At 33.8% G+C, this 24,276-nt stretch overlaps 1 protein-coding gene across 1 annotated transcript in view; it reads right to left on the bottom strand.

Moving 5' to 3' along the window:
• LOC126834579 (short neuropeptide F) overlaps positions 1–23,793 on the bottom strand; it is a 37,410-nt gene extending 13,617 nt beyond the window's left edge. The window contains exon 1 of the mRNA XM_050566608.1: positions 23,677–23,793. The gene's annotated coding sequence lies outside the window, so the exon portion shown is untranslated. The remainder of the gene's footprint in view (positions 1–23,676) is intronic.
• Between the last annotated feature and the right edge of the window lie 483 nt (positions 23,794–24,276).

Below are 24,276 nucleotides of genomic sequence, written 5' to 3'. Positions count from 1 at the left end.
GAGCGTGCCCCTTGTCCGGTACCACAGGGAAATCAACGGTCTGGTGTTATTCGGCACAATACCCATGCTATGATGTTAATAGGAGTCGATGACTGATCGTGGCGTGACGCACAACCACGTTATTAGGTACACGTATACATGTGGCCGGCGCTGATCGGCTTGGTTGATTGTTTACCCGGACAAACACCCATCTGGGGGGTTAACCCAGAAAGCAAAATATAATATATAGGTATACCCTGAGTTATGTCACTACCGCTACTAGCCGGACATGAAGACGATCTACCGCCCCGAGATGATACAAAAATAACACGGAATGTCAAAGCAAACAAACGCAGCTCATTCTAGCCGGGTAGATTTCCGCGCTTACAGAATAATAATATTTAATTTGAAGCGTCCAGATCAAAAAAAAAAACAACCACCGACCTTATATACAACCCGTTTTCTCCACGAAATCCTTAACTCACACGGTACTCACACGAACCTTCTCGGTCCAGAGCTAATGCCAGTGATTAAACGAGTACGTGAGAAGGCATACGTGACGTTGGCACGTTGATAAAAACGAAAATAGTTTAACGCACCTTGTACCTGTGTATGTATGTATGTATGTGTACAAAACGAATCTGTTTCAACCCGGATTTGAACCGGCCCTGACTGGGGGGGGGGGAGAGGGCAGCGGCTAAGTGTTTGCGTTTGTATAATAATTATGACAGCCGAGGAAAACTTTGTAATCCCGGCGGAGGTCAAGTTCAGAATTTCCAACGGCACGCGAGGACCACCCGGGACGCGGAAGGCTGGAGAGGAGAATAAGCCCGAGAGGGTCTCTGTGAAATGTAAGTAAGCTCACACGCAGAGTAAACTCCATAACTTCACTTCGGCATTTGTGACTATTGTACCTACGCTTAAAATGCGGTGCACGATCAAATAGAGTTTTGGTAGAAACTACCAAAAGTCATACCAGGGCGCAACTGACTCTGTGAAAGTTAAGTACTAGATGTCAATTGCCATGTTACACTAAAACCAAGGTTTGGATTGACTGTTGGGTGCCAAATGGAAATATTCAAACAAGTTCGGATACACTTTGTAACCATCCCTAGTTGTGGCCACGTATAGCTGGACTATAGGGAATCCCTCGTTCGTTTTCCACGGTCTTCGGCCGGCCGACAGTAATTGTTTTATGGGTATTATTTTATTAATATTGTTTTTCTCCCGTCAACTGTAACCGCCGTAACAAAAAACTAAGATTAAAAAAAAAGTTCTAAACGAGCTCACGATAAAAATGATAAAAAAATATATATATATATTTATTAAATTCAATTGAAATACCGTCACCGCGTCACGACCAGTGTCTGCGGAATGTTTCCCATTTCTGACCGAATTCGTTTCACTATTTAATCCAATCCGATTTTTCATTGCTTCTCGCCGTATCTGGGTCGATATAATGTAATCCTTTTAATTTCATTTTTATCGGTTACAATTGCAATCTCGGGGGTCTTCGCTCTTAAAAAATAGATTTTTTTTTTATACAATCGGCACGTGCGACACACCAACGAATCCAAACGAAACCACCTAGTAACACACACACATACACCTCAATTGAACGTTTATGTATAGTCGGATTAGAGTCGCTAAGACGTCCAACTGTCCGCGGAAAGCTATAATAATGTCGTTGTTGTTTGAATGTCAAAGAGCCCGACCACACCCGGATAAAGGCATCCATCCATTCGACTCAGTACCGTTTGCCCGATAAGTAAGAACTTAAGTCCTTCCTCTTACCGCAGCCGTAATCTGTTTGCGCCAGAGATCACTTTAACATGGATATGTTTTAGGGTAGCTTCATAAATATCCCGCTACCGTTTTCCCGACAGTGGTGAGAAACAGCTGATCACGGATGTTGGTAAGGGAAAGATGACAAGAGATCAGTGGAAAAAATTGTAGAGGAGGCGATTTTATATGGAGCGAGAAGAGGAGAGAGGGAGGCAATTTTAGACAGTGTGAAGGGGAGGTACTGTGGAAGGGCCGGAAGGTAATAAATACGAACACCAGCCGGCGGTGGGAATGGCACAAAAGCATACATCCGCGTGATCTATTTTCCGTGAAGTGGAGAAAATTTCATTTTTTTCTTTTCCAAACTACTATGAAATCAAAATTTACAATTTCGCTCAACGCGCACATAAAGCTGTACGTTTGTACGTTATGTCGACTGCAGCAGCTGTCGTTACACTAAATCTCAAAACACCATAATAATACACCAAAGTATAACATCATAATAGGATATTTTATTGTGCCATTATTTTACTACGAACAAGCCGTTCGAGATTGTAAATCAGCTGTTGATAGAAAAAAAAAAAGGGGAAAATAATAAACTTGATTTATACCGAAAATTATACAAAAGGCACGTGACTTTTATTCGACTCGACCGCGGCTTGACATTCATATAAAAATATATGTTCTCTGTTAGCCAGACTTCCCTTTTGTAGTTTTCGCGGTCCATTTTTTTTCTCTTTCACTTTTCTATTACACCATAATATCACGCAGGAAGGGAGAAGCCAAACAACAACTTTATATAAGTGATTACTTTTTACTGACAAGCTCGGCATGTGGTCAGAATAGCTGCTGTTGACCTACGACTTGGGAGACTATGACAAACATTTTTTTTTTTTAAGTTACGACGCTATTCGCGTTCTACACGTTTATTACCAGACTACCAGTAAAGTATATCGGCTAAGGAACCAGTGCGAGTGCCCCATTGTTGTTACCTAGAAGGTATTTTGATAGGTTGTGGTCAACATAGCGTTTCAGTAAAATTTTCTTCTTCTTCTTCCTTCACCTCAGCCTCATACAAATGGGTGCGGCCGTTATAGTAAAATATTATAATTATTGTCGGAACATTAATCATTAAATTTACTCTAATCAAATAATAATACATAATATTGTATTACAACAGTACCTAAAAGTCCGTTTTTTATTGTACTTGCTGCAAAATATTATAATAACGTTTCATAGCGGGATTGCAGTTTTGAAGTATTTTTTTTAGTCTGTAAACAAATAACATGGTCGAGAAGTAGTATTGTATAATGTTTTTTAAATAATAGTTTTAATAATTGTAATTGTTTTTATTCTGAGCAAAGAACAAAAAAAATGGCCCCAGCAATAAAACAAATGTAAACAAAATATGTTTAGTAGCATGCAATTAAAAATACACCTACCCTTGTAACATGATAAGGTGCATATAATATACAATGTAGCTTTTTTTGTTATGTATGCTATAAAAGCGTTTAAAATAATAGCTTGTAATGTTCGAGTGCATTAGTCTATTTTTTATTAATAAATATATTTAAGTTTATTAATAATTTTGAATAGGTAACTAGTTTTTAAAGGAAGGTGTCTACAGTGTAAAATAGTTTTAAGCTTTTAGTTAATAATAACTATAAATTGTATTATTATTACTTGAAAGCTTGTTTTATATATATCAGAAGGAGCAATACTATAAATTAAATTTATACCACCACTACTCTCTATCTTTTTTTTTTTTAATTTTATTATTACATACCTATTTATTATTAACAAAACATTTTTTTTTTTAGTTATGTAATGAATTAACATCTTATAATCATTCAATAGGTATTAATGGTTAAAATACAAAATGTTTTGTCAATTGCTTTATTAAAAAAACTGTGTTTATATTTGTCTGATTACAAATGTGATTCAATGTTCTTTAAAATGCTAATTATAGTACGACCACGGAGTTTTTATTAGTCTGACAAAAACAATTTACGCCAAGGATAAATGTTAATTCTTTAATGGCAAAAATATTTAGTGAATAAACAATAAACCAACAACAAGTCTGTAAGCCATGAAGCATTTTTTTTTTGTTCTAACTAGAATTTACTAGTACAAGCATTAAGCTGATTTATTTTATTACCATATAGTACGCTCACGCAGATTCTTTAAAAATGTTTAATTAATATTTTAATGGTCTATGTAGAACTTATCTAAGGTTTTATTAAATCGATTGAAAGTATTTTCACTCGGTTTTACCTTTATTGTTTTATCGAAAAAGTTAACTGTTTATTTATTTTTGTTAGTAGTACCCACCGTAGTCTTTTTTTTTATAATCTTTCTTGGCTCTATCTAAGTTCTTCAATAGACATTTCCATTTGGCTTTTTAATATTTTACTAAACATATTTGCGCCAAGATAATATACATTTTTATGGATAATTGTTTCACCCGTAAATCGGCAAGAGTGTGTGTTTGGATTTTTTAAACAAATTCAAATACTGTCGGTTACTTTTTAACTTTTACGACGATGCGGCATACTTCAAAATCTGTCATATGATAACCTTAAAAATATTTTCTTGTCATCACACTTTGGACCATAATAATTCATCGGGCGAATAGTCAAACATCAAGCGGTTGTTTGCTTTTGAAAACCGCCCGCGATTAATGCTGAACGGCGTGCATACCGTTTTATGTTAAATGTAACACATTAGTCCCGTCATTTAGGGCTCTTATACATAATATGAAGTGTTTGAATAGCGATGCCTTTTTAGAAGACAGCGGCCGTTAAACTCTTGCGGTACGGACAACAAATGAATATTAATTAAGCGGCGATGAGTGTATATGCTGTTGGGGTAGGTATCGGGTTAGTGCCAAAAATGAAAAAAAAAACAGACCGGTAATTTCAAATAATTAATCCGTTGTAAAATAAACTCCAACGCAGAGTTAGTGTGATTAAAAAGAAAATAGGTTACACGTGTATTTGGTAGTTAGATTTTTTCATCGAATCGTTTTGCATTTAAATTTTGTTTAAATCATTTTGCGTCGACGTTTTTTAGAGATAAACGTTTGATTCAAATGTAGGTAGCTGGTAACGTCTATGAAAAGATTTTCGTTTTTTGAATTAACAAAAAAATATATCAATATTTGCCCGCCGAGGGGCATCGCATTGACTATAAACACCATACGGTGACTACAGATGTATATCAATCGTTTCTCTGTTCGGAATACTATACAATAGAGACTACAATACGGTAGCCTTGAGAATGTAATATTTATTTTGGGCTTTCTGCTCTGTGTACGCGTTTTGTACCTCGTGAATCAATTATTATTATTATTATACAGACAGCTTATGTACTCGTACGTTCAAATTAAAAGATTACTCTATGGCAATATTGTATATTAAACATACAATATTGTGATTGTCCAAACAAAACTACACTATTATTATAACGAGTTCATTTTGTTTAGATGTCGTAAGCGGTTTTGTTTGCAACCTATACACTCATAATATTATATGAACTGAATAAAGCTTCTTAAAATAATATTTTACCGTTTCACCCCGGCGTATACCCGAAATCATTACATTTATTTTGTGCTTCATAAAAACCATTACATATTACTTACCCGCGTTGCAAGGGAAAGGTCACACCAACAAGATCATGTTTTTTCATCTTAATGCCGCGGTATAGTACATTGCGTCAAGCTACAGACAGACTTAATGTGATTACAAGGAGCCTAGTGAAAAATGTTTAAAATCTTATCAACAGAGCGGCCGAGGGCAATAATTAGATAATTTTTCTCGTTTTCCTCTATGCGGGACCCACACCGTATTAGCCGCTCTTCTTAACAATATTAACGGGCCTTCGTACGTTTCTTTGATGATATCTAACATAATCGCCCTGAACATATATGGTGCAAAGACTAATGTATTTTACAATATTACAAAATTACTAAATATTTTCATTTGTTGGAATTTTCTAGAAATCTGTCAATTTTGGAAAAACCTTAAGAGATGTATATAGTTAACTTTTTATGATAAGAAAAATTTTCTGAAAAATGTCTCCAAAAAAATAGAACCTGCAAAATTGTAATTATTATCAGAGAAACGGGTGTTGTCTTACGTTAAATGGATCAACCTCTACTCAGAAGCTGTACATAGATTACATAGATTTACGCTAAACATAAATGACCGAAATAATAATAATATTGACCTAAATATCGTTAACTGCGCATCTCGTTACCGATATGTTGTTCTTACATCATAGACGAATTGCTTAAATCGTTAGGTGGTTAATAATCAGGTTCAATAACCTGATTTAAATTCTAAATATACCAGTTATGAAAATGTACACCCAATAATATTATAATTCGTACGTCTTGTTGTTTAAATTATAGTTAAGATTTATGTAAAAGTCATATCAAACGATTTGATAAGATGAACAAGACGACTCACTCCCATTAGTTTTCATAAATCATTTTATGATCAAAGCATCAATATTGTACACATATATTATATTATAACCGACGACAAATCACAAAGTAAAAGTATCTAGTTGTCGAGAACGAGAAGGGTCGTAACGAACACTAGAAAAGTACAGGTCGAGTTTTGCTATAACAAGAATTAAGGCGTATGTGGCGTCTTGTGGCAATCGCAATCATAGTTAATTTTCAAAGGAAAATAATATGAAACATTGGCCTCTATACCGCAGATTGGAATGATGACAAATAATAATAAAGTAGAGTAATTGATGGCCATTCGAAGGCAAGTCGTCGTAAAATGAGTTAAGGTTTTTCGAATACATTATGATGTCCATTCTCACCAGTTTATCTTAAAAAATTAAGTATAGTGTAATATTATAGGTTAAACTTAACGATGCTTGACTGTCTCAAGATATTTTTTATTACGCCATTAGGCTGTGTTTCCGTAACCGGTCAACACTTTGAATACAAGTACCTGTTTTAGGTTTCACTACCTAATTGACTAAGTGACCTGTTAGCTAACTTAATCTAATCTACTCTGTTAGTAGTAGCCCACGTCCCATTCCGGCAGACCCGTTGCCCGGTAAGCGTCCATTTAAATAAATATTCGACATTAAATTTACTTGTCTGTACATCACTTCATAATTTTAACTCATATTTGGCTGACATTTTTTGTTAAAGGCAAAAATTACTCAAATTAAAAAAAAAAATTGTTCAGGTAATTTTATAAATTGTAAAACTAATAAAAAAACATAATGGTGACAACCTTGTCCATAAATTTACTGTGATGCTCTCGTGTGCTTTTTTGTGCCTTGTGAATTTTAAACAAAAAAATTGAAGCACGTGGTAGTTAAAAAGATTTATAAAAAGGAAACAACTGACAGTTTTTGTAGGGTTTTGTTTTTTTACTTGCGAAAGGACATAGACATCTAATTATGCGTCACGTTTTCTTTCCGAATTAAAGGACGTGATTTGTAATTATAATGTTATATAAGTCACTAAAATGTAATACTTTACAATTTGTAAAAAAAAAAAAAATAATAATAATTTCGCTTTAAACGTCGTTAGTTTATCGCGTAGTTAATTATTGTGTAATAGTAATAAAACTATTACGCTTGACATTTTTTAAATATTTTATTTACTGAGACAACGTTAATTAATTTTTCTTAGTTTGGATACAAAAAAAAATTGGTCTGGAAATAAGTATTGTACTCAAGACTTGATTTATACGTCGACTTAAATAAGTGAATATAATGAACATTTGCAACGCTGTTTTAACAATAGTTGCTAATTATTTAAATGGTATTTTAACGTTAAGGAAATATTTTTAAAACATGTAGTGTTATTACTATTTGATTCCCGTCGAAAAAATATTTTTACACTATCGGAAAGACGTATAGTTACAATTATTATATTTTTAAAATATATTACATCAATGTGTGGACCGAATTAGCGCTCATTTTATTATTAATCAATCAATTTGAAAATCATAAATAGTTTAAAAAACACATACACATCTGATTTTACCAACGAACCGTTAAAGAAAATAATTATCCGTGAAATAATAAATTATTTAAAAGTCAGCAAACTTAGGGTGAGGTATATTTGAAAAAAAATTGTACAAGTGTTTGACTTTCAGGCCTGCAGTTCATATTTATACACTAACTGACATATTTTGTTTCCGAATCCCTAGATTAGTTTTTTTATTGTTATTTTTTTTTTTATATTTGCACCAATACAGTTCGCATGCTCGCCACGTGGACACAACTGCACGGTTATACATGGTTGAGTTATTATTTGTTGCTGTTGAAACTGTACTGTTTGTCGTATTCGGTGGTTTGGTGATTATTTGTTTTCACAAAGTCATCGGACATTGATTTTCGAGCAGCGTGACGAAGGTACTTATGGCGCGCTTCCTATCCACACACTAGGATCTTGCCGACTGTAAGTATACAGCGTTAACGGTCCAAGACAAAACTGCTCGGCTCGAATCCGAATGACGGCGGGATCATTGGGCAGGTGCTTTCCTACGGATACGGGCCACCGACTTCGGTCCAAACCCGCGGGTATGACGCGGTAGCGCTAAACTATGTAATATATATTTTTCCAAACATTTTACCGCTACTACATGTTATAATATTATGATTGTTACACAGCGGAGTGCAGCTCTGAGCGGCACATGCCGACTAACAAGAATAATCTGCCTACCGGTATAACTGGCCGTGTTATTAGACTCTACTTAAAAGCACTTAACGTCCTATAAACGGTTACCTATGGCGGTGCTTATCCAAGCTCGCTCTGTGAACGGGCCAGGTTAATTTGGCATTCGTCGCGGGTTGAAAACTATGACTGTTACAAGTAGTGTACGTCATCGTATAATAACAATGTTACATAGTTAGAGTTAGGAATTTAACGGTAGTGTACTTTATAATAATATAATAACATACTACCGGTTGTATGATGATATTATAGTACACCGCTTCTGGTATCTATCCAGACTCCAGAATGTTTTCCAGCTAAACTGGTATGCGTTGTCAGTTGTCATGGAATTGTATTGTCAACCTGATTTTTCATTCCCGTTGAAATCATCGTACTTATATGCTTAGGGTCCTGATGAGCATGATAAGTATTTGTCTGCACCGGAAAGGGATAATATTGTGTTTTCTAGATTTTTGTACAACAATCGAGTGGCCGGGTCAACAGCTCGAAACCATCATTCTGCGGGTTTTCCATTATATAAGGTTTAAGTGCGGCACACGCCAATAACACCCGCGGATGTGGTACGCAGTAAAATCGGTTAAGTAAGGTTGTTAAAGTTATAATACTTGTTAACGTCAACAGTTAAAATAAAAACACCGGTTTACGGTCACTTCCATATGGTACTCGGATTCGAAGGAGATTGAATTGGGAATCACAGAAACATAAATCGTCCGACGAAGTTGCCAATAAAAAAATTCATATTTATGATTCCCATATAGTTACTAAGCCAGTCTGCGACTAGAATTGAACAAAAGATTCGAATTAACGACACGGTGGCTGAATACAGAATGAAACATGAGCTTAAACGATTAATACAATTATTATTGAGTGTACAGCAATGAAGAAAATAGACAATTATATAGAAGATCAAAACAATAAATATAAAACTCAAAATTCACAAGAAAGTGTAATAATATAGTGACGGATAGTTTGAAAACGGAAGAAAGTATTTATTTTTTTTTATCATTAATTTGCAATTTACAGTACATTTTTTTTTCACTAGTGTAATTTTTTTTTTTACTGACAAAATATTATCAAGAAAACTAAATGTAACGTTGCTGGGTTTCTTTAATATGTATGAATATGTTTTGAAAATAAGAAATCGTTTGCAATTATTTTATTGCAAGTAATATCAGACATTCACTAAATAAATGTATTGTTGAACGCTGGTTCTCAAAGTCCATTCAAAATGTGTAAAGTGCTGACATATACATATTTTTTTTGCACAAAACTCTTTCAATGCGCTAGCGCTTCGTGTTTTAAAAAGAAATTTATTGTTGTGGCACTTTTATAATGTTATACATAAGTAATACATTTCTCGGTAATCGGCAAACGCCTTTATTTATTTACTCAAGAAATCCACGCCTTTTTTAATGGATTACTTTGTGTGTAATACTTGATGCTTCATTTGCAAAGCTAAAAGTAAAATACCAGCGTTACAAAAAAACAACCTTTACGTTTTTGTAAAAGCAATTAAACGGCGGTCGGTCGATTGTGTGAATGGGAAACTTAGACAAAATGAGAACTAGATGGGAAAAGAAGTCAGAAAAATTTTTTATTACACATATTTTTTTGCTGTATCTCATCTAACGTCTAGTTTTCATTTCACCCATGTCGGCAAATTAGAACTTTATGTAATTACTGTTAAAACTGTTCAAAAAATAAACAATTTAATACAGTTTCTTTTTTAATGATACAATATGGTAAATGCATGAACGTTGTACGGATTAAAAGTCATTCCTTTTCTGTTTAAATGGATAATATTATATTATTTAAAAACCAAACAAACTTTCATTGATGTACCTTATTATCTATAGAATATATTTATACAGTCGGTTTACTTAAAGTTCTAACAACAGTAAGTCTGCGGTAGGATGGCAGAATTTGATAGGTAAATGTTGTTAGGTTAACATCAAGCTCTTTCAAAAAGTCTTAAAAGTCACTACACGCGTATGTGTGTATTAGTTTCCATTTATATTGACCAAATACTTGCCGTTAGCAGTTGGAACCGTCTAGTAAAATATATTTAACACCTTCCTAATGTGTTTAGTTTAGCTCGGCATAATGACTGCGTTAGCGAGTCGTGTGAAATATGACAATAATATATTTTCTTTTCATATTCCGTTACATCGTTTGAGAAGGATTTAGGGCGACGTGACACAACGTCAGGATGGCATGATGGCTATTAATATAAACACTATATAGCAATACTATGCTTGTAGTTTGGCAGTCGTTGCGTTCAGTTTTCCCTTATATTTATAATATATATATATATATATATATATATATATATATATATATACACAGCCCAGCCGGAGAACAAAAGGCAATAGCTCGTTGATTTCAATACTCTCTATGCCTACCTAAGATACTATGATAATAGTATAATGGCGCACAATCATCTTAATATGTGTATCAGATACGGGATTGAAGATCTTTTTGCCAAAACCGTCTTATACATTAAGAAGTACGTTCTCGAACATTGGAGCGAAAGTATTGTTATTTTTCCTTTAGACGCCGGCAAACTGTTTGCAAAGCTCTTTAGGTGTTTTTAGGAGTCGTTTTCGTTTCAAGACTTTAGTCTTCAAATCAAAATACAATTTTCGCAAAAGCACGCAGGTAAACACAGGCGGTGCAGTATTATAGTATTAATAATTTTGTAGTATAACTTATACGTGAGCACTGATCTCGCAGGATTACAAGCGTCATGTCTTCCTGACGGGTTGCCATATAATATACTTAACCATATTCATATTTGACTATTACCATCGACATGATTTAAAGCGTCAGTCGAATAAAGAAGACAATTTTTGTGTGATAAATATTATGTAAAAACATAAGTATAGAGCGTTAAGAATGTTTGTATTGCGGTAACTACTAGTTTCGGTGTTTCATCACAATAATAAATTCAACAGACTCTGTTAACGTAGATATAAAATACACGTATACAAATTAAATAGCTAAAAATAATAACATTATGTCTAGTTTCTAAAACATGTTAAGTGAAACTTGAATTAGAAATGTGTTTTTATTTAATCTTACTTCGGCTATGTGTTCTTTCAATCTAGTTTTGAAATTTCTTGGACAAACGTTATGAAATTTGTTTGATAGAAAAAATTAATAATATTTGTGTTTTATTAAATAAAGTATTGTGCAATACGATCGTATAGTTAAGAAATATTCATTACTTATAAATTAAAAATTTGTTCGTTCACAATTACCCCATTTAACCCTCAATGAAATTCCATTAACTATTGAAAATCAGTTTGGAATAATAATTATTATCCGTTTTTTGTTTTTCTTTGACTTTACACTTTGTATAATGTTTTATAAATTTTCCAATCATTGCACTAATTGTTGTTTTATTTTTTTTATTGATTTGAGACTTTATTAATATTATATTCATAAGGTTTCGGAATTTTTCATTAAAAAACCCGTAAACAGAGGAAGATAATATAAAAGTAGGGCTGGTCGAATAACTAACAATCAGTGTAGTATGAAATCTCTTTATAGCGTATAGGTAAAATCACTGGCTAAGAAACATATTAATTCTATAGAAAGTTCTTCAACCCTGAAAAAACCGAATAAAGGGAGTAATAAATTTTATGGTTTTAGTAAGATATATTACACGTTTATATGGAAAAAAACTATAGTATACAACATCACTTTAATGATTAAAACTTTTAGTTTTTTTTTCCTATTTCCTTTTTTTACCTCAGCTCAGAACGCCCTACCCACCCAAAGTCTTCGACAACCTTTGCTCACACAATTGTCCGCATATACTACTTTTAAACTGTTTCTGACATATTTTGGGCCTTCCTCTAAACCTTATTGAATGTCAACAATAAAAAATAAATTACATATTAAAAAGAAAAACGACCCGTTCTCTGTCTGCTTAGTTCTCGGGTTAAATTTTTCGTTGGGTCAGATTATCAGTTATTGTCAAGAGCGCCCGCCAGTCGGGGTGGGTGGAGGACAACTCTCCCCGCTAGCTTCTATGCCGGTTAAAAAATATTTATCCAACGTTCCTAAATTGTAAAATCCATTCCAAAATCATAGACGACTTGCCCCTGAGTTTTTACCTCTGGCCGCCCTTGATTTAATGCTGTCGTTTGCACATCAGACCGTACTCGGATGATAATAATAATATTTTATCTTGTGCGAAGCCGATTTATAATGATGAACGGATCTTTTGTCCGCGGTTTATTCTACATAATAATATTAAAAAGAATATGGTAAATTATAATATATATTATGTACATCGGCGCAATTGATATTTTCAATATTTCGATGTGGCTTATTACAGTGAACGGTTTGGCGGTCGAATCCCACACGTTTTCTATTCTGTGTTGTGATCTGATTATTATATACTATGATCAATGATGAATGGTCGGGTGATTTGACGTGCTTGTTGTCGGCTGGGTCGCCTCTCTAATGTCGTCTATTGAACGACCAAATGCTAAGTATATACGAGTAGCTAATACGAGTGCGGTTCGCCCCGAGATTAACCGGCAAAGTCAACCCCGGATTTCGGCTCGTGTCTTCGGCACAACAACCAACACACAAAAGAACGTTCGTCATTAAAATGTATTCTAAACGATGCGCAAAAAAAAAAAAAAAAATCTATAAAATATATTATTATTATTCAAATATGAACGAGTCCGATACGTCGAATGCAACTATCTCGAGTGCTGTAGCTCTTCTAAGATATGTTATATACTTACGTTTCAGCCACTGAATAATATACATATATTTTTTTTTTTACATTTGGCGGTTATAATGCGGTTCTCCATCATCATTTTTCTCCGTAGACAATTATGCGGTATTCAAAGGCACAAAAGAAAACCTCCACACACACACACACAATTACAAAAAAATTCACAAACGCCAATGCTGAATAGCAATGCACATTACAATATAATATGGAGAAGAGCTTGAGCCAAATCGACAAAAGCAACGGACGAGATATAAGTAGTGGTTTTTTTTTTTATTAAACGGCACATGAGTTATAAAAATGGCATATTTTGAAAAAAAATATTCGCAAAAACATATAGATTTTTTTTTTTTTTTTGAAGTACTCATTGTTGCGACAGACATTATAGTAATAACACAATAGTGGATACTTTTGGTTTATTTATTTCCGTATAATATATTATATATTAGTATGTTTTTGAAATACGGACTACGTTTAATTACCTATTTGTCGAGCACAGACTCGCCAAACAAAAAAAAAAAGGTAAATTAATTAATAATCCAAAACAAATGTAATAACTGTCAAACTGTAAAAGACCGTTTAACAGTGATAAATGCCGTTAGCGACGACACCAAAATGCAATAACCAGTGTAAACACACGAAATTCGAATCGTTCATAACAATAATATTAATATGATAACAAAATGTTTGTAGTAGTAGTATTGAATGGATTATCACAATGTATTGGTGTATCATGTTACACGGTTAAATAACATCCTTGTTTTCCATTTTAATTATTAGGTATAGTATTATATAGTTCAACAACGGTTAATTGAAACAAGTGTGTTGTTTAAAAGCTTTTCGATTATATCAATTATTGATATTTATGTTGATAATCAATACAATGTCGTTACATTTACTATAATATTATTTATCTCTCATTTTCAAAACGGCTCTACAGTGAAACGTGATCAATATACTGCGTTTTGAGGGTGGAAAAGCGATCTGAATGAAGTCGACTGAAGAAATGGTTGAAATATTCAACTTGACAACAGCGCTATCAACCTGGTTAAATTTAAATCACTTTTTTTTACACACTTAGCCCTTTAATGACAATTTTTTAAAAATTATACAATACAGATTGACCTTTAGACATTTCATGGGCAGAGCCATAGTCGGTAATTCTTATAATTTATACCGAGTCTATTTCTTAAATTATTATGTTGCTATAAACTGTTAAGTGTTAAATTACCGATAGCAACCAACATAACGTGTTCAAAAAACAAAAAGCATATTAACAAACGGCAATTCGTTTAAGTTCTTGTATTATTTTACTTTTGTAATTTGACTTTGTACAAAATGTGTTTGTTTGATATGTGTGCTTTGGCGTTAATCGTTATCGCTTTCGATGTCATGAACGGTGATTCGGCACCGCTGGAGTTTGAGTGGACAACTATGATTCAGCCGGTCACGGACGTTAGTGACATCTTCAAGGGAAGACATGAGGGACGCTCGGTAGAGCTGGTGTCGTCGACGAAGCAACGTCCGGTAAAACTTGCTGCGGACAAGGTCACTTGCGGACGGCGGCGCAATAAGAACAAAAGGAAGTGCGACAAAAAGCAGCGCGTACGGCCGTCCAAGAGCAACGTAGTAAATATGTTCATATTCTACGAGTCGACTGGCGGGTTGACGCAAGACGCTTCGACGGTTCTGCCGCTGCCCGAGCTGCCTTTGGTTGATCATCGTTCACAGATTGTGGACGCCCGACCGTTCACCAACCTATGGGCCTCTTATTCGGTTTACATTTCCTTGCTGGCCGTCGTCGCTGTCATCGGCGCAATAGTAGCGATCACCATCGTCTACGGTCACCGTTTCTCGTCCCGTCGGCGATTCTGCCGACGAAGATTGGACGCCGGCGGTATCGCCTTACAACCGTTCAACTACGTCGTTGACGTTTGATGTTATAGTTATGTATTTTTGTTTATTTCTCCTTCTTTATGTATTTTATTTATTCCTTAAACTTTTGTATAGTATGTATTCTATGTTGGATGTTAATGCTTGATGCGTTTTCTCAATATTATTTATTTATATTGTCTCACTTAAATAATATACCAAGTTTAAATTGTATTGCACTTAAATTTTACAAATCTTAGCAAAAAAAAATATATTTCTTAGTATTCTTTGTTAATTTTAAACTATTAAGTATTAACATAATACTTTTTGTCGTTTATTCACATAACAATTAAGTTGAGAGGGGGTTGAAAACAAAAAAAATTGTGAAAAATTGAGATCACGTTTTTTTAAACAAGTGAATATACACACATATTTTATTCACCTGTTTAGAATACCTGTGTGAATATAATATAACATGTACATTGACTCAGAAATGACCGGTATGTTCAACGAAATAAGATAACGTAACACCGGAAACGAGAAAATATAATATACAAGGTATGGCGTTTGCCGTTTGCTGTCAACGTCGTCGGTGAAATCCTTTTAATGTTCGCACTTGTCAAATACCCTGAATGCTTATGCGTGGTATTCACCGGGCCTCATAGCTCATTATTATGATGTTGTCATCAAAAGCAGAACACATTCTAACCGACAAAATTTAATCGAAACGGATGAATATCATCAATATCAAATATCTAATACCTACTACGGTATTCGTACAATACACTCCTAAATGCTAAACAGAAGCAGACAGTTAAATTAATTTCAAGAACAATCGAGTACGTGACACGTGGGTGTGAACACGAATGGGTCGGATGACATCGGTCCAACTTGTAACTAAACTTTATAATAGAACAATAAGCGCCGGCAGTAGAAGAAGATAACAGGATATTTTTCTCCCTGGACATTTTCCGGCGAATAGCAAATTGTTTTATTTTATAACGCCCAAAAGTGTATGTGTAATGTTTATATCACAGTCTGATATCAAAGGTTAAACCTTTGATTTTTCGTGAGAGAATCTCACGAAATGTTCAACTCCAAAGTACATCAAAAAGCCTATAACTTTCGGAAAGAGTAAAAAAATGTACAAAATTTGTTGACTTAAAATTTGATATTCTCAAGACATGATAGTCAAGAAAAATTGTTGTGCGAAAAATATCAACGATTATATTTTGATACAACGTTTTCCGCCATAATATTATATTGCTATTGAATTTTAGCATTCGAGACGGACTTGGCACGTTTTAGATTATTTTTGTTTCTTGCGACTTATCGTATCGCAGTGGCCGGACTAGTTTTCTTAAGTTTATACTGTTTCGCCGTTATGTTGCACAATGTGTAGCCGTGTGTTAATCGTGTAGAGTGTAAACTTTTAGTACATATCAGTGAGTTTGTGCGAACTTGTTCCCTCAGGAATTAATTAATAATATTGTACGGCTGTGATGTGTGCTAATGTTTTTATGTATGTCGCGAATTATTGGGCTGATAAATTGTTGTTGTCATTCAAGTTGTGTTCAAGAAAAACGCTCGACAGCAACTTTAGGTTCTTACACAGTTTTTATAACAATAAGAAAAAACGAAATGCCATAATACTTTACACGTACAAGTATTCATGTGATAACGAGGCAGTTTCAGAGTGCGGTAGAGTTTTGAACTCGAACTGAGGGGTAAGATTTTGTCATAGCTGTTGTCTTGGACTTATAAGTAATTACTTAACCCGTCTCGTCAATACTATTGTACAATATTACAACTTTTAAAATCGGTCCACTTTTACGCACAGGCAACATATAAATATATAATTAATGGCACGCTCAATAAAAAAAATTAATGATTAAACTTCTGTAACACGTTATTATAAAAATGTTGATCGTATGACCGCAATTACTTGTGTTGATAAGTAAAATAATAATTAAAAATGATAGTTTTCGATTTAAACATTTCAGTTACTCTATTTAATTTTGTATTTTAGTTTTTATTAAAATGGCAGATCTTATCGAGTATTATCAATTTTTAATAAATTAATTTCACCGTCTCAACAGATATTGTTTTAAAATTGGTCTTGTGTATTAAGATGGTAAATACGTTTACATTAAATTTATAAATATTTTGACAGTTTTAAAAATGAACAAGCACCATTTTTTTTATCATAATGATTGCATACATTTTTACCAAACAGATTTGGATTGTTCGTTCAGTGTTTCACAAGGTTATTATTAACATTATAATTAGACTACTTTAACGGTTTTTTTTTAAATTAATCTAAAAAGTATTAACTAACGTGCAATAGAAAAAAAAATGTTGCACGCAATGCTAAATTATTTTATTTGAGTTTAGTGACAAATTAAGCACCGCCGGGTTGAAACTATAGCACAGTATATAATATAAATCCAATGATCTAATTCATTGCGCGCATTGTTCTAACTTTATATTTTTCTGCAAGACCATATATTTATATCAATGCGTTTATCCACAGCCCGTAACCGTGGTTTATGGACCGAGTCGCCCATAACAAAGACAAATCCAGATTTGCGGATAAGCCGCGTATATTGAACGCCGCCAGGGATATCAATAGCTAATATTAACTGTGCTAAATTATTGTTTAATGCATTAAAAAGACTCCTCTACTGGTGGGCGTCGGGTCGACGGCGTTTCGATATGGTATTGTCTGTTGCTAAACGACTTAAGCTTTATTATTATAGTCGACTCATATGCTAAAAGTACTGCTGTTGCTATGTTATGTCCGAGAAAACCATTCGCTTCAACACGCTTCAAACCATCGGAAATTTCCCATTATTGGGATTTGAAGTTGTCTGAAAACTGACTGAATGTCTTAGGACCGTGTTAGGTATTAACCATTACAAACATATACTTTCGGGGTCTTCTAAATCGTACCCCATTTGGCTTATGTAAGTTCGGATTTTTCTTCAAATGTTTTTCCCATTTCGTGCCCACCATCAATATAAGTACAAGAATATATTATAATCGTAATAAGGAAAACTTCATCTTGTCACAGCGATAATATATTTTTGGAATATTTAAACATTTTTCGATATTTTGATATCATATTGTAATTGACGGGAAATCATCAAATACTAATGTGATAAATATTTCATAGACCAAAGTCAGACTTGGGGTAGCTTGGCCATGTACATTTTTTTTTTAAACTGATACGTTGAATTTTAAACGTTTTCAAATTATTGGCCCTTGACTTAAGTTCTGTATTAATTTGTTATCACTTTTTCACTATTATATTACATCGGTGTTTTGGTTCTTGTTTTATCTGAAGACTTGGTTTGTGAAAGGTCTAAAGGAGGACATCTAATCGAATTTTTTCAACGTTAAGCCGTAAAACCGTGTTCGTCGCCGTTTTGAGAGAACCGAAATGAGCAAAGTCCCTGCACACGTTGTGTGAGCCTTCGGCTTATATTGGACCCGCATAAGATCCGTGGCGTTTTATTAAGAATTAAGATAAAAACAACGACAGCGGTGTGTGTTTGCGTACCAGCCCGGCGTGGTGCAGATGAAACGACCCACGCTCGTGGTTTTTGTAAAGGCCGAGCGTTATTGTTAATCGTCAGACATTATGACTGTATTGTTGCAAATCGCTTACGGTGAAAAGCGCCGGCCGGGCTAGACGTTTGTGTAAACGGAAACCGACAACAGCAACGATTCGTCCGGAGTGCAAATATAATAATAATGGACGCGGGCGCCACCGATCTTTAATTTGGCCGGTAAGAGCCGTTAAGAGTTTTTGCAAAGTGCAGCGCCGCACACTTATTGCACGACCGCGGCACCGACGACAATAACACCCGGGCGGGCCGCGCTTAATGTCGCGGCGTTTATCGGGGCTAATTTCACAGCAGCCGTCCGTCCTGAGTGCAGCAGTGTCGGTCCCCTCGACTCGCCGCCCAAGTGCCCACCGTCAGATGTTTTTAATTTTACAGTCGCCGCTAAACGATGCAAAAATAAAAATAAAAAATCGTCGAACGTGTCCCGAGCTCGGGATATTGCCCCGGGGCAATTACGGTAAAACGCGCAAAACCGACCGGAATACTAATATAGTGCGGCCCTTTCAACGCCGACCGACCCTTATACCTTTATCGTTATGCGTGCGCTACTATTTAGTGTATTAGTGTATTATTATTATTTTTGTACAACCGTTCGGCGATCACCGGCCTAAAGAGTGCCGGCTTTCGACCTCTGCCCCGTCGCCAAAAGCATCGCACCTTATGGTAGCTCATCTTCCCTGTAGCGCGGTTCATTTCGTTTGGAACCCTAGACGACCCCCGAGTAGTATTCCACACGATCTGAGAGGGGGGTCAGCAAAATGATGTAGTTTTAAGACAAATAATTTTACATGGACTAATACGCGTTACCGTGACAATGCATCGCACTCATACGAACCAACTCAAGGTTAAGCACAAAGAACGAGAGCTAAATATTTGTAAACATTACTAATAAAACCGGCATGGTCCTGTGGAGTTCAGCTAAAATACAGACAATGAGTAATCTTATAAATTAAAAAAAAAACAAAATCAAATTGTTGTAAACATTTTTTTTATCGATTGTTTTTATTGTATTAAAAATATTGCAGACTGTAAAATCTTGTGGAAAATTAAAAGAAAAACCTATTACTATATGCTTTTAAGCGAGCCAACCAGCTTGAGGCTTTTAAATAAATTAAAACAATTCTAATTTTGCACAAACGTGATTAAGAAATGTAGAATTTTTATTCCTTGCGGTCGAGCACTGTTGACTAAAAAAATGGACCGTGGCGCAAATTATTTCCAAACAATTTATTTTAATAGGTACAATGGTAAAACCATTCAAGGAGTATGCTTGAAAAAAAATTGAGTGTCAAACAGCCTTTATCTATTGAACATGTAAATTCTACAGTGTACACATCTAACCTTTTGACTTCAAATGCGGTTGACGGATGTGGGATTCCTCTCGAGTAGAAATGTTTTACCGTTTTGCCACTTAAAGTCTGCACAACATCCACGAAGGCGTCGTTTATATAAAAAAAACACATAATATCCGAACAACCTTAACCAAATATTAAACCCATTATTGGTTACTGCCATCACAAGTAAATATTATAACGTACGCTCTTCTGGGGATGTTAGGACTGCGGTGGGCGATTGCGAGTTTTTTACTTTTAGCTTTACCAAACACAACTGTAATGTCATTTAATAGTAATAATAAAAACTCCTTTGCGCATAACGTGGCGCTAAACGTATTTGCTCGAGAACGAACCATTTTAAATGTGTTACTTTGCTGTATTTTTGTTATAAAATAAAAGTCAATAAAACGAGAGGTGAAATATTTAAAATGAAAGACAAAAATCGTGTCAATAATTATAAATTATTAACAATGGCGTTTAAATTGCCTAATTACATTATCCAAAGTCTTAAAAAAATAATTGTTTTAAAAATGAATCGTTTCAATAGCGAATTTATGAGAAAAAAATAAACAGATGAAAAAGACAATGAAATTAATTTTGTTTTGTTTTTATATTCGATAAAATCCGTTTAAATGTGTGTTTTATGATTTTTATAAAATTAAATAGCTCGGGTGCTCAAATGTTTTTGTTGTGTTAATGTAAAATTTATGAAAGTATCCTATAGGTACATAATATTGTACATGTAGAATCAAATGGTAGTTTTTAAAAATTACCTTTAGCATTTCAATATTTGACAATTTCAGTTTTAAAAAATAAAAAATAAATGCCTCCGTTTATAATTGATGTAAAAGCTGTAATACAATTTCGGAATAAATTATCAGAATTTTAATTAATTCATAACTTATCTTTTCAACGTTATAGTCTATATTTGTTTACTATATTTCCTCATTCCTTTAAATTAACCCCTTCAAACACATATTAATTTAACGTTCAGTATTCAACTAAAAGCATTTTCACTAACTTACTAACTTTAATAGTAAAGTACGCCTTCTCCTTTATCGCTCATCACACGCCAGCACACACTCTAATGTCTTACACATTTCGCTAGCTACTTTATGCTCCGTGTACAATAATTTTAACTCCTCCGTTTTATTTATTACATACTTGAATACTTGACAATTTTACATCTAGATTTGTCTCATGTCACTCGGCTAACTTGACGACAGTACCGTAGTTATCTTTGAACTGTTTTTTTATCCACACAACTTGTGACAATACAATAATGTGTGTTTACTTTGACCAGCAAGTCAAGTTGATGATTAAAAAAAAAAGTGTTATTTTCAAAAAAAACACTGTTATTGAGTGTGTCGAGGCTTCCGTGGATTGAAATATTTTTAACACTGTTAATATTTAATAATAATTTGCGTTTTCACTCTTGGACAGATTCAATTCGCAGACTTAACAAAATAACATTGTTATCCCGTATTGCTACCCAATAAAATACATTAGTTTGCCGGTACTTGAACCTACCTAAAACTCAATTTGTATTGACAATTTTCTACCTCAGAGAAAATCTATTGTCATCATATCCTGACCAAGTATAGTATCCTACTGATGGAAGTTCCTAGTTTCTGGAAGTTTATTCAACTCAAAAATAAGGGTTTCCGTGTTTGAAAATAGTACGATTTAATTTGTATGATTTATTTTATAAGTTGTATCGTTAAAAGTGTTCAACTTAATTGTTTTATTTTTACATAAAACCGCTTTTGTGAAAAACAACAACACAAAATATTCATTGTGATGCCTAAGGTAGGTAGAAATAATTATTTGTTTTATGATAATAGGCTACACATCTTTGGTTACAAACTCTTGTTTGCACTTTATAGGATCTACAATGAAGATTTCAAAACTAATTATTTCCCTAAAAATATAATATACTATACAATGGAACGTATAAAAATATATATATTTTTTTTAAATTACAACAGTGTAATTAATATGCAGAAATATACATACGCCTCTTGAAGGCCTAACACAGAGTAACGCAGAAATAAAAAATCGTTTACTTGTGACACCTGATAAATTATTAAATCAAGTTTAAGTGGAATAGAATTATTTTTGCTTAATTCTATGTAATATGTGTGCGTGACAGTTTATGTAATAAAAAAAAAATAATACTTTTTCAATGTATAGCTGTTATTTTTCTTTCATTGAATTTCTGTTGATTGTTGAACCCTTACTTATGGTAACAGTTAATACCGAAATGTATGATTTTATGCGCAGGCCAATTTATTACCATTTCCGTTCACTAAACTAATGACAGTCCGCGTTGTAATGAAAACCTAGTTGCTAATTTGTTTAACACGGCTTAAGTGAGATAATTTATTGGATGTCTTTGGGGAGAGGGAATATTCAAATAGGAAAAAAAAACTTCGAGTTTATTAGTTTTGTAGGTGTAGCATTAAGTTGTCAAACTGGTCATAAATTGTAATTTGGCATTAGCCTCCCTTAATGAATCCAAAAAATATTACTCACAACTTATTTTAAAACTATACAATTATTAATCGCTGAATACAGCATATAAAAAAACCATGTTTTAATAACAATTTTTTTTAAGATCATTTCAATATTTGTTATTAATAATTATTTCTAGTGGTATTTATTTTAATACCTACACAAATAAAATAAAATATATATATGTGTGTGATCTGCATTTTTTAAAAATATTTTTGTAAAATTGTAAAATATGAATGTAAAACATTTTTATTAACAAAACGGTTTTATACATCTTATTTATAGCATCTAGTTGTATACAATTTATGAAAGCACAAATAATATTATAAATTTTTTACAATTTAGTTGTATTATGTAATTGAAGAAGGTGAAAGTCCAGAAATGTCAAATGTATGATTTGTTCTGGTTATATTTTGATTTTAATACTTAGAAATCTTCGAAAAAAGAAATAAACTGAAAACAGTTGTGTACTTAGAGAATACACGGGATTTGAAATGTCGATTGTCAAAATGGAGCTTTTAATTTGTACGCCATTATATTTTATTCACAGACTTATTTAAAAAACGCATTATACATAACCGTAAAATCTAATTTTATTTCTTTTATTAAAGCTATTTGTCACTGTCATGAGCCACAAAAAAATTATATATATTTTAATGCTGATTCAATAACTTTATTCGTATAAAAAAAAATGTTTGTAATATGAATAGTAATTTTTTGAATCGATAATTCAGAATTGGACACGTGCGGTAAAATCGTACTTCGTTATTCTCGCTTCGTTAGTGAAGCTTAAGCAATGCGTTAGTAATAATAACTTTGTCTACTTTTAAGTGGGCGATGCTAAGCAAAATTATTTAGATAAATTTAAAAAATAATAATTGTGGTCGGTCGGTCGTTCGTTGTCTAGGTAGATACGTTGATTTTGATGTAATTTAAAAATATAACTTGAACGAATAAAATCCAAAGAGCGATATTTTTACTATTGTCCAGCACACCCCCTGCGGTATAATTAAAAAAAAAAAATGTATGCTTAACTAATGAGGCCGTTTGAACACTAAACAGTGATATATTTAGAGAACGTGGAAAAAAACTCACCTGTTGACTTTGAGGAGACTTTGACTCGGGCGGCGGCGTTGGCTTTTGCGAAAGGGTATGTGTGCGTTTCGGTCGGTCGTGCGATGATGACACCGGTTAGGTTGCAGAGGCGCCGTCACGCTCTTACTTATATACCACAACGGTGGGCTTCGGGGCCGGCCGAAAAGCGCAGCGGTCCTGCGTGCCAGCCCTGCCCCCTACCGCCCACGTTCACCACGGTGAATGTTGTACACCTACAGAGTGAACAAGCACTTCAACATTTTCCCCAGCATCATTTGCGTCACGTAAAATAAGATATAGACCGTTTTTCCACAGTCTTCGGATAAGTATATTATGATTTAGTCGAACGTGTTGCGACCATTAGGCGCAAATCCAAAAAGCTAAGGGTATTTTACCACGTTTTTATTAACTCACTTTCTTGTTTGTTTTTTTTTTTAGTTCCACCTCTCTTCACTCGTTTTTTACTGAAAATGATTTGATATTAAACAAACAATTATATGTGCATAAGACCGACCCATTAAAAAAAAAGTAGTTTTTGTTTACCCGAAAAATCATAAACTTGGGTCAAAGAGAGAAAATGTCAAAAATTGAACTCGATCG

Source organism: Adelges cooleyi, unplaced genomic scaffold (genome assembly GCF_023614345.1).
Source record: "Adelges cooleyi isolate 19-005CV unplaced genomic scaffold, UGA_ACOO_1.1 ACOO_flye_CR_arks_rails_tigmint_CR_PRNA_21, whole genome shotgun sequence".
NCBI classification, from domain to species: Eukaryota; Metazoa; Arthropoda; class Insecta; order Hemiptera; family Adelgidae; genus Adelges; species Adelges cooleyi.
Note: the sequence above shows the minus strand (reverse complement) of the source record. Positions and strands in the feature narration are given on the sequence as shown.